The sequence below is a fragment of the Triticum urartu genome, chromosome 1 (assembly GCF_003073215.2).
Source record: "Triticum urartu cultivar G1812 chromosome 1, Tu2.1, whole genome shotgun sequence".
Lineage (NCBI taxonomy): Eukaryota > Viridiplantae > Streptophyta > Magnoliopsida > Poales > Poaceae > Triticum > Triticum urartu.
In genome coordinates this window covers 554,311,563-554,321,435 of record NC_053022.1, presented here as the reverse complement: position 1 = coordinate 554,321,435, position 9,873 = coordinate 554,311,563, and positions in this window count along the sequence as shown.

The following is a 9,873-nucleotide window of genomic DNA, read 5'->3' as shown; positions in this document are numbered from 1 at the left end:
AGCGCTGTCCGAGTAAACGCGCTGCTGCTAGAACTAGCTTCATGGCGGGGTCGTGGGAATTTTAGTAGTAACGTGTTTATGACGTAACGCGCTACTGCTAGAACTTTATCTGCAACGCGGTTTGCACAGGCGTGCTACTGCTACTTAGCACCAGCGTGCTTTTTTGACCCTCGCTACTGCTAAAATTCGGTGTATAAGGTTTTCCCTAGTAGTACTGCCCTGGCCAAATTCATGGCAGTTCCCCACTATGCTTACCTAAAGATGAAGATGCCGAGCTCCAAGGGGATCCTGACCATAGCAGGAGACTACAAGAAGTCGTCTGCCTGCGCTGCAAAGAGCAGCCGGTTGGCCGAGTCCCTCGTGATCGCAGCGGAGAAGTGGCTCCTTGACCAGGTTGTGGCAATGGCAGGCAAGCAGCCGGAAATGTCACCCAACCCCAAGGAGTCGGAAGCCGAGGGCTCGTTCAAGCTGGCCAAAGAAACAAAGAAGATACCCTTGGACCAGGAGCACCCGGAGATGTACGCTGTCATAGGTGCAAACCTGGACAGTAAATAGGAAGGCGAGCTCATCGATTTCCTCCATGAGAATCGGGACATCTTCGCATGGTCCCCCAAGGACATGCCGGGTGTTCCGACGGATTTCGCCGAGCACAAGCTACACGTCCGACCTGATGCCAAGCCAGTCCGGCAGCCCTTGCGCCGCCTGTCAGAAGAGAAAAGAAGAGTTGTTGGAGAGGAGATAGCCCGACTTCTGGTAGCCGGCTTCATCATGGAGGTGTTCTTTCCAGAGTGGTTAGCCAACCCGGTCCTAGTGCTGAAGAAACAAGTAGTGGCGCATGTATTGATTATACCAGCCTCAACAAAGCATGCCCTAAAGACCCATTTGCTCTGCCAAGAATCGACCAAGTGATTGACTCTACAACCGGATGCGAGCTGTTGAGTTTTTTGGATGCATACTCCGGGTATCACCAGATCAAGCTGAACCCGGCCGACAGGCTGAAGACAGCCTTCATCATGCCATTCGGAGCCTTCTGCTACCTGACCATGACGTTCGGCTTGAGAAACACCGGCGCTGCGTTTCAACGATGCATGCAGAAGTGTCTCCTCAAGCAACTCAGCAGAAATGCTCATGTCTATGTGGACGATGTGGTGGTGAAGACGGAGAAGCTTGGGACGCTACTAGAAGATCTCAAAGAGACCTTTGAGAATCTGTGCCGATTTCAGATCAAGCTCAACCCGGCGAAATGCGTCTTTGGAGTACCAGCCGGGTAGCTTCTTGGCTTCTTAGTCTCAGAGCGCGGCATAGAGTGCAACCATGTGAAGATCAAGGCCATCGAGAGGATGGAGGTTCCCACCCGACTGCTGGACGTGCAAAAATTCACCGGCTACTTGGCATCCATCAACTGTTTCATCAGTCGGCTGGGCGAGAAGGCTCTTCCCCTGTATCAGCTCATGAAGAAGACCACTCTTTTCGAGTGAAACGACAAAGCAGATGAAGCTTTTCTCCAGCTCAAGAAAATGTTGGCCACCCCGCCTGTCCTGGCGGCCCCGATTCCTAAGGAGCCCATGCTCCTCTACATCGCCGCTACCAGTCGGGTGGTCATCACAGTCATAGTGGTGGAATGCAAGGAAGAAGGCAAAGCCCTACCAGTCCAAAGGCCGGTGTATTACGTGAGCGAAGTACTATCCGCTTCCAAGCAGAACTATCCCCACTACCAGAAGATGTGTTATGGTGTGCACTTTCCTGCCAAGAGGCTGAAGCCATACTTCCAAGAGCACCCAATCACTATGGTCTGCACAGCTCCGCTTGCCGAGATCATTGGAAGTCGAGATTCCTTGGGCCGAGTGGCCAAATGGGCCATAGATTTGGCCACCTACACCATCTACTACCAGCCTCGCACCGCCATCAAGTCACAAGCACTGGCCGACTTCCTCGTCGACTGGGTCGAGACCCAGTACCTACCGTCAGCGCTAGATTCCACCCATTGGCGGATGCATTTTGATGGTTCAAAAATGCGCACTGGTTTAGGAGCCGGCATCGTCCTCACCTCTCCCAAAGGCGACAAGCTCAGATATGTGCTGCAAATTCACTTTGTCGCCTCCATCAACGTAGCTGAATACGAAGCGCTTATACACGGGCTCCGGCTTGCCAAGGAATTCGGCATTCGCCGGATCCTGTGCTATGGAGATTCCGACTTGGTGGTCCAGCAGTCATCGGGTGACTGGGACGCCAAGGATGCAAATATGGCCAGCTACCGCTTCCTCGTACAGCAAGTCAGTGAATACTTTGAAGGGTGCGAGTTCGTCCACGTGCCAAGAAATGACAATGAGGAAGCCGACGCCTTGGCACGAATTGGCTCCACCCGGCAAGCAATACCAACCGGCGTCGCCCTGCAACGCCTCCTCAAGCCGTCTGTTAAACCATCGCCAGAGTCGGATTCCATCTTTGTGTCGGATCCTCCTGAAGCAGTCGGATCCGACTTAAGAGCCCCAGCAGCCGGCACGAGAACTTCAGCAGGCCGCCCGGGGACTGCAACAGTCGCACCTGGCCCTGGGACCTTAGAGCCCGACCTGCGGACTGCAGCAGTCGGCCTGGGGACTTCATCAATTCAGCAAGCGGCGGCCGACTCCAACCCATCGCCTCCCAGCCCAACCGCCCTCGTGCAAGTAGCAGTCCTAGCAGTCGAAGAAATTGCAGCACCTTCATGGGCGCACCCCATCCTCAACTTCCTGGTGAACAAAAACTGCCGACTGATGAGATCTCGGCCCGGCAGGTGCAACACCGGGCAGCAGTGTACACAATCGTCAACAGAGAACTTGTGAGGCGCAGCGTCACTGGTGTTTACCAGCGCTGCGTGGAGCCAGAGCAAGGCCAAGCAATCCTCAAAGATATCCATCAAGGCGAGTGTGGTCACCACGCGGCTTCAAGAGCACTTGTTGCCAAAGCTTTTCACCATGGTTTTTTCTGGCCGACTGCTCTAGAAGACGCCAAAGACTTGGTCCAGAAATGCAAAGGGTGCCAGAACTTCCGCTCCAAGCCTCATCAGCCGGCTTCTGCACTCAAGACTATCCCCATTGCCTGGACCTTTGCTGTCGGCCTGGACATGCATGGTGGGACCATTCAAAACAGCACGAGGTGGCATGACTCATCTGCTTGTCGCAGTGGACAAGTTCACCAAGTGGATAGAAGCAAAATCAATCAAGAAATTGAATGGTCCGACTGCTGTGACTTTCATCTCTGACATCACCATCCGGTATGGCATACCATACAGCATCATCACCGACAATGGCACGAACTTCGCCAAAGGCGCCTTGGCCCGTTTCTGCGCGACGCAGGGCATCTGACTAGACTTAGCGTCTGTAGCCCATCCGCAGTCAAACGGTCAAGTGGAGCGAGCAAACGGACTTATTTTGTCTAGCATCAAGCCCCGACTGGTCGAGCCTCTAGAGCGTTCGGCCGGCTGCTGGCTCGACGAGCTGCCGGCCGTCCTCTGGAGTCTGCGCACAACCCCGAACAAATCAACCGGCTTCACTCCTTTCTTCCTCGTCTACGGTGCCGAAGCCGTCATCCCAACGGACATAGAATTCGACTCCCCTCGAGTCACCATGTACACCGAAGAGGAGGCAGAAGAAGCACGACAAGACAGCGTCGATCTGCTAGAAGAGGGCCAGCTGTTTTCACTCAGCCGGTCCACCATCTACCAGCAGAGTGTGCGCCGATACTACAACCGAAAGGTTAGGCCAAGATCCTTCCAAGAAGGAGACCTTGTGCTCCGGCTGATCCAGCGAACAGCCGGGAAACACAAGCTCTCGGCACCTTGGGAAGGCCCCTTCATTATCAGCAAGGTGTTGGGCAACAACTCCTACTACCTCGTCGACGCTCAGAAGCCTCGAGCACGCAAAAGAGATGACTCCGGCAAGGAGACGCAGCGACCATGGAATGTGAATCTCCTTCGAAGGTTTTACAGTTAAAAGAAGTATGTATCACACCAACTTTTGTATTAAGTACGAAGACTCCGGGTCCCCCGAGAAGAGCTCGGGGACTACCCTCTTTTATCTATATGATAAGTATTACGCCTGTCATTTGTGTTATCCCATTAGACCGTCTGGCAGCGGGTTCGACCAATCGACCCGGGGACTTGCCGCTTTGTACTATGAAATGCTTCTTGCAGCCGGACAAGTAGTGTGTTGGCACCTTAGCTTTCTCCTGCTAGAGCCCGCAGCTCGCAGAGCAACTGTTCGGTCGGTAGGAGCTAAGGCGAAAAGGGCGTCTGCATGAAAAATGGCTAAGGACCTAAAGCATACACATAGTCCAAGCCGACTTCTCGCCTCACCGACCGGCTTCTACTTAACTTGCCAAGAGAACTCTAGCCGGCTAAGTACTTGCCTTCCCAAAAGTGGCTAAGTACTTGACCCAGCCACAGTCCGCAGAGCGGCTATTCGGCTGGCAAGACGGCAACCAAGGGAAGGCGGCAAAGGAAAAAAAGCCAAAAGAGCATAAAGCAAGGAAAGATCGAACTCGGATAAGATATTTACACATCAAAAGGCCCTTGGCCGATATTCAACAGGAGTTTGAAATACACCTAGTGGGTGGGATTGTGCGAAATTAACAAAGTTGTTGAGACTGATAAGTAGGAAGAAGCAAAGGTAAATAGCAGCCTAGGAAGCAGCAGACGGAGTCGGCGGAATGGCGGAGTCGGTGGTGCTGGCTGGTTGGGCGACCGGCTGGTCGGTCTCCGCTTGGTTGCCCTCAGCAGCAGCCGGCTCGCTCGGGCGCGGCTCATTGCTGGAGGCGCGGTCGAGTTGAGGCTGGACGTCCGCTCCGACCTCTGGTGCCTCCTCTTCACCTTCCTCCTCTTCGTCTTCTCCCTCGTCGCTGGAATCGATCACCTCGGCCGAGTCCTCGCCATCCTCCGGGTTCAGCCCAAACCACTCCGGTGGCGCCTCGGCACCGTTCTCGGCCAGCTCCGGGACGAAGATGCTGGTGTTGGTGTACTCGGTGATTGCCGCCGCTCGCTTGACAAGGTCATCCTCCACCGCCACCAGCTCCTCCTGGGCTTCCAGTCGAAATGTGGTCAACCAGGCTAGATCTAGCCCAGGGTACCACGCCTTGATGAATTCCAAGGCCCGGCGTGCTCCGACGCGGGCCGAGGAGCCCTTCCACGCCTCAAGACGGCCGACCATCACCTCCAGCCAGTCGGCAGTCCGGCTGGGTGTGTGTGGTGCTAGCATGTCTGGGCACAGGGCGGCAATTGCCTGGGCGCCGACACACTGAAGGCGGCGCAGCATCCGATGAGTCGGCCGAAGACGAGCCTGGATGCTGAGAAGCTGCTCGCGGAGAGTGCGAGGGGCATTGGTGGCGATCTCCTCGCCTTCTGCCCTTCGTCCTTTGTGGTCGGCCTCAATAGCCTGGTTGGCGGCACCAGAGTGACCTAGGAAGAAGTCTGCCAGGACAAAAAAGCAAAGAGTCAGAACAGAAACGAGAAGTCGGCTTGATCAGAAGCTGGCGGTTTGAAGAAAGAGTAAAGAAGGCGGCTTACCGTCGACCATGTCCTCGATCTCGCCAAAGCTAGCCGTCAGCATCGCCTCCTTGTCGGTCCAGGCGGAGCGTTCGATCTCGAACTCAGCAAGGAGACCCGCCTCCTTCTCCTCCGCCTCCTTCTGAGCCTTCTTGAGAAGCTCCGCCAGTTGCACAACCAGCCGATCGCGCTCTTCGGCCATCTTGCTGCAGTCCACCTCCTTGGCATGCAGCGCGGTGTTGGCTTCGCCCAGCTGCCGTTGAAGGGTGGCGTTGGCCTCTGCAAAAAGAAGAAGAAGAAAGGACATCAACATTTAGCAAAGAAAGATGAAGTTGCCAGGAAGATCCGGCCCGACTGCTCAGTAGTCGGCCCGAATCTCGGGGACTACAGCCTGCGGGTGCGCCAGCGCGCCCCCGCAGAGAAAGAAGAAGAAGACTTACTCCGGCTCTCCGACAAGTCGACGGCACGTTAATCCAACTCCTGGACTCTGGAGTTGAAGGCGGCCGCACGGAGGTTATGATAGTCCTGCAGCAAAGATATTAGTACTCGGAGCTTGCTAATTAAAGTTCCGGGCCGCCTGCTCAGCAGTCGGCCCAAAACTCGAGAACTACACCCAGTGGGTGCGCTGGCGCGCCCCCACGAAGCAATACAAGAATTAAAAACGAAGAAGCAAGAAGCGTACCCGGATGGCCTCTTGCGATTCCAGGAACGCCTTGTTGCAGAGCTTGAGAGCGTCGGCCTCGGCGCGGAGTTTGGCTTGAACGTCCAGGATCGCCTTGTTCAGAGGGCCCGTCCTGCCTCCCCGCACCCACCCAGTGGGCGCGGCGCTGGTCGCCTCGGTGTCCGGCATCGAGGAGCTTGCGGTGCCGGTCTCCAGCGGGCGTGGCGTCTAGGCTGCCTTCGTGAGCCGGCATCGTAAGGGTGTGCGGACCCTGGGAGTCGGGCCTGTCACCATCTCGTTTCCGGCTGGTGGCGCCGGCGGGTCGGCCGGCTGCTTGTCTCGCGCCTCCTTAGAAGGTGGTGGCGGGGGCACGATTACGTCCGGCATGGCGACGTTGCCGCTGTCCCTCTCCATGATAGGGTGCTCGCCGCCGGTTTCCCCAGTCTGTGCCACGAACTCCAGTGGTGGCGGCGCAAAGTTCAGGGGGATAACAAACATCACCGACTGACGGCGTGCGGCTTCCTCGGCCTGCTCCTTCGCCACGGCGGCGGCCTCGGCCTCCGCCAGCTTCTTCAAAGCGGTGGCCTCCGCCCTGTCTGCCTCTGCCTTCTTCAGGCGGGCGGCTTCCTGCTCCTTGCACGCCTCCCGCGCGTTCCGCTCCGTCGCCTCCCGGAGGTCCGCGGCCGGATCGATCCGCCAGGTGGTGGTGGAAGTCTCTGCCGACCCCATGATGGAGGAGGCGGCCAACGTCTCAAGAGAGAGCGGGGCCCTAGATCAAGGGAAACAAAGCGAAGAAACTCGGACAAGATCAGCAAGGAAGGAGAAAGTACGAGAGGAAGACAGTACTTACGCGGAAACCAGTTGCGGCTCCTTCACCGCCTTGTGGAAGCGGATGGTCTTCGCGGCCGCTTCATCCCGCTTGGTCGCCGCGGCCGAGCCCCTGGGCTTCTTCGGCTGGCTGCCGAACAGGCTCGGCGCGGCCCTGCGCTTATGCGCACCACCTTGGGCTGCCGGCGCAGCAGACGAGCTCACGCCCTGCTGGTCGGACCTCGGCTGGCGGCGCGGGACGACTTCCCCCGCGTCGTCGTTGTCTGGCCAGTCCTCGAGGCCGGCTCCGAGCCCTGAGCCGCCTGCTGCGCCGCCCCCTCCCTCGGCGTCGTCCTCCAAGGTTGCCGCCCCCAAGTCGGGGTCATCCACGTCGCTCTCCGCTCGGTCGGGGAGAAATTGACGCTCCAGCCCCGCGGCGCCGGCTGCCGGCTAGAGGGGGGGGCTCTGTTTGAAGAGCCAGTTGGTTAGGTTAGACAAACGAAACTCGGCAAAAAAGAAAGAGAGAGAGAAGGAAAGGAAATCTACCATAGGCGGGGGATGGCGCGAGAATACGGCTCCTTGCCGAACCGCCACTCTTCCGTGAGCTTGCAGTTCACAAGGTAGTTCACCATATGAGCCACCTCTGCGTGAGGCATCTCCTTGATGCACAGTCGGCTTGGGTTCCGATGCCCGCTCATCTGACAGATCATGTGAGGGCAGCCCTGGAGCGGGAGCACCCGGCGCGCCACGAAGGCGGACAGCAAGTCAGGCCCGGTCAGGCCCTCCGACTGAACCAACACCCGAAGCCGCGCGATGGCGGCGGCTCTAGAAGGCGATAGTGTCTTGGCCCGGTACGACCAGTTGGGCCGCCTCCCGGCCGGCGGGCCGGCAGCGTAAGCCGGCAGGTTGACCTAGTCACCCTCCACGAAGATACTCTTCACGTAGAAGTATGACTGCTGCCACATCTTCACCGACTGGATCAGCGTGATGGGAGGAAATGGATTGTCGCCTCCCGGCCTCCGCACCGCGATGAAGGCGCCGCATTGAGCCGGCACGCCCGCGACGACGGTGCCGAGCTTGGTGTAAAAAAACTCCCCCCAAAGCTCGATAGTGGGGAGGACGCCGAGGAAGCCTTCGCACAGAGTGACGAAGGCGGACAGCAACACCACCGTGTTCGGGGTGAGGTGGTGCGACTGGAGGTTGTAGAATTCGAGGAAGGCCTGGAAGAAGCCGCTCGCCGGCAGGCCGAGGCCACGCAGGCAGTGCGAGCGGAAGACGACCTGCTCGCCCTCCTCCGCCACCGGCGAGATCTCCCCCTCCGGCGCGAGGCGAACCCTCACGTACTCCTTGATGGGCAGCCGCCGCGTCTGGCGGAGGAAGTCGATGTGGTCTTCATGAACTGTGGAGCCGTCCCAGGCTCCGGCGCGCGCCATGGGGACGCGAGGTTGACGGACGAACTCGACGGAGACGAACTATGGCAGCGCTTCGGCAGGGCTCGGGGCGCTGCGACGAGAAGAAGAAGAGGGAGGGAGAGTGGGGTGGAGGGGCGCGCGTGCTTCGCCGCTCCCTCTCCTCCCCCTACTTATAGCCTACGGGCTACGAAGCCGAGGGGTGGGCGTGGGATTAACTGTGCCCACGACCCCACGCTCCCGCCTTTACCGCGCGGGTACTGCGTGCAGTAACTCCGCAGGGGAACCCAACCGCCCGCCTCGGCCACAGCGGATCCGCTCGCAGCCTGAGGCCCGGTGGTGGCGGGCCCGGCCTGCGGTCGCGTCCCGTCACGCGCATGGGCTGGCAGGCCGACCCGGCTGGCCGACGCCATGTGGCACGCCCACGACGGATGGCAGGCAGAGAAGCTTAGCAAGCACGCCACCTGGGTCCCACCGATGCATTCGAAATCCCAGAAGGATCCGACTGGACGTATCCGACTCCTGCCAACCGGCTCCCCAGAAGTCGGATGGAGCTTCCTTCAGAGCACCCGGAGGAGGAAACTATTGAGGCTCCCCGGCTCCTCGAACCGCGGCCCCTCACCAGATTCGGGGACTACTGTCGGAGTAATGGGCCACGGGTAGCCTAACCCGAGCCCCTGAACCTTTCAAGACAACGGGGCTGGATGCGCCCCTCAAGACGTCAAGATAGATCTCCGCCTTCTGGCAGCCGGTTGGCCGAGCGGCCGACTGGCCGAAGGCTGCCGAGTTCCAAAAGACGGCATCACGACAGGCCGACTCCTAGTGAGCGGCCTCCAGAGAGGCAGTCGGCCTGTGGCGCCCTCAAAGTCTGCGCCCTCATCAAGGAGACAAGACAGGGTACGGCTACAGCGCAGCCATCCCCCCGAATCCAGGGCCGGGCGTGGCCATAGTGCCCCGTACAGGCGGAGATCCCCGCACGACGCGGCACTGTTGCCTCCCCCCCCAAACGTCACCCCTAACAGGCGGAGCCCTGTTCCCACGACGGCCTGTCGGTACGGCTTGCAGGCGGCGGGCCCTACCAAGCAGTGAGAGCCCTGAAGACGGAGGAAGCCAGGGCAGCCAGACCTAAGGGAAGGCTTCCAGCAGGCGACTTATCCCTCCCTCGGGCCCCATGCGCCATCAACCAGATGGGACGCGGTGTGGCCATAGTAATCGCCCACCAGGCGGCCGGACAGTAGCCACGCCCCCCCCCCCCGACCAAGCCTGCGTCATTAGCATCACGGCTACAGTGATCAGCAGCCGGCAAGACCCGCGAGCGGCGAGAGCGGCCTGTCGGCTCCGTACCAGACCAGTCAGCGGGGCCCACCATGCGGCGGGCCCGAGCAGTCGGCGGAGAAGCCGGCGTCCGGAGACACTGACAGCCGGGTCTTACACCCGGCAGATTACCAATGTACCCCTGGGAGGTGTAGGCCTATATA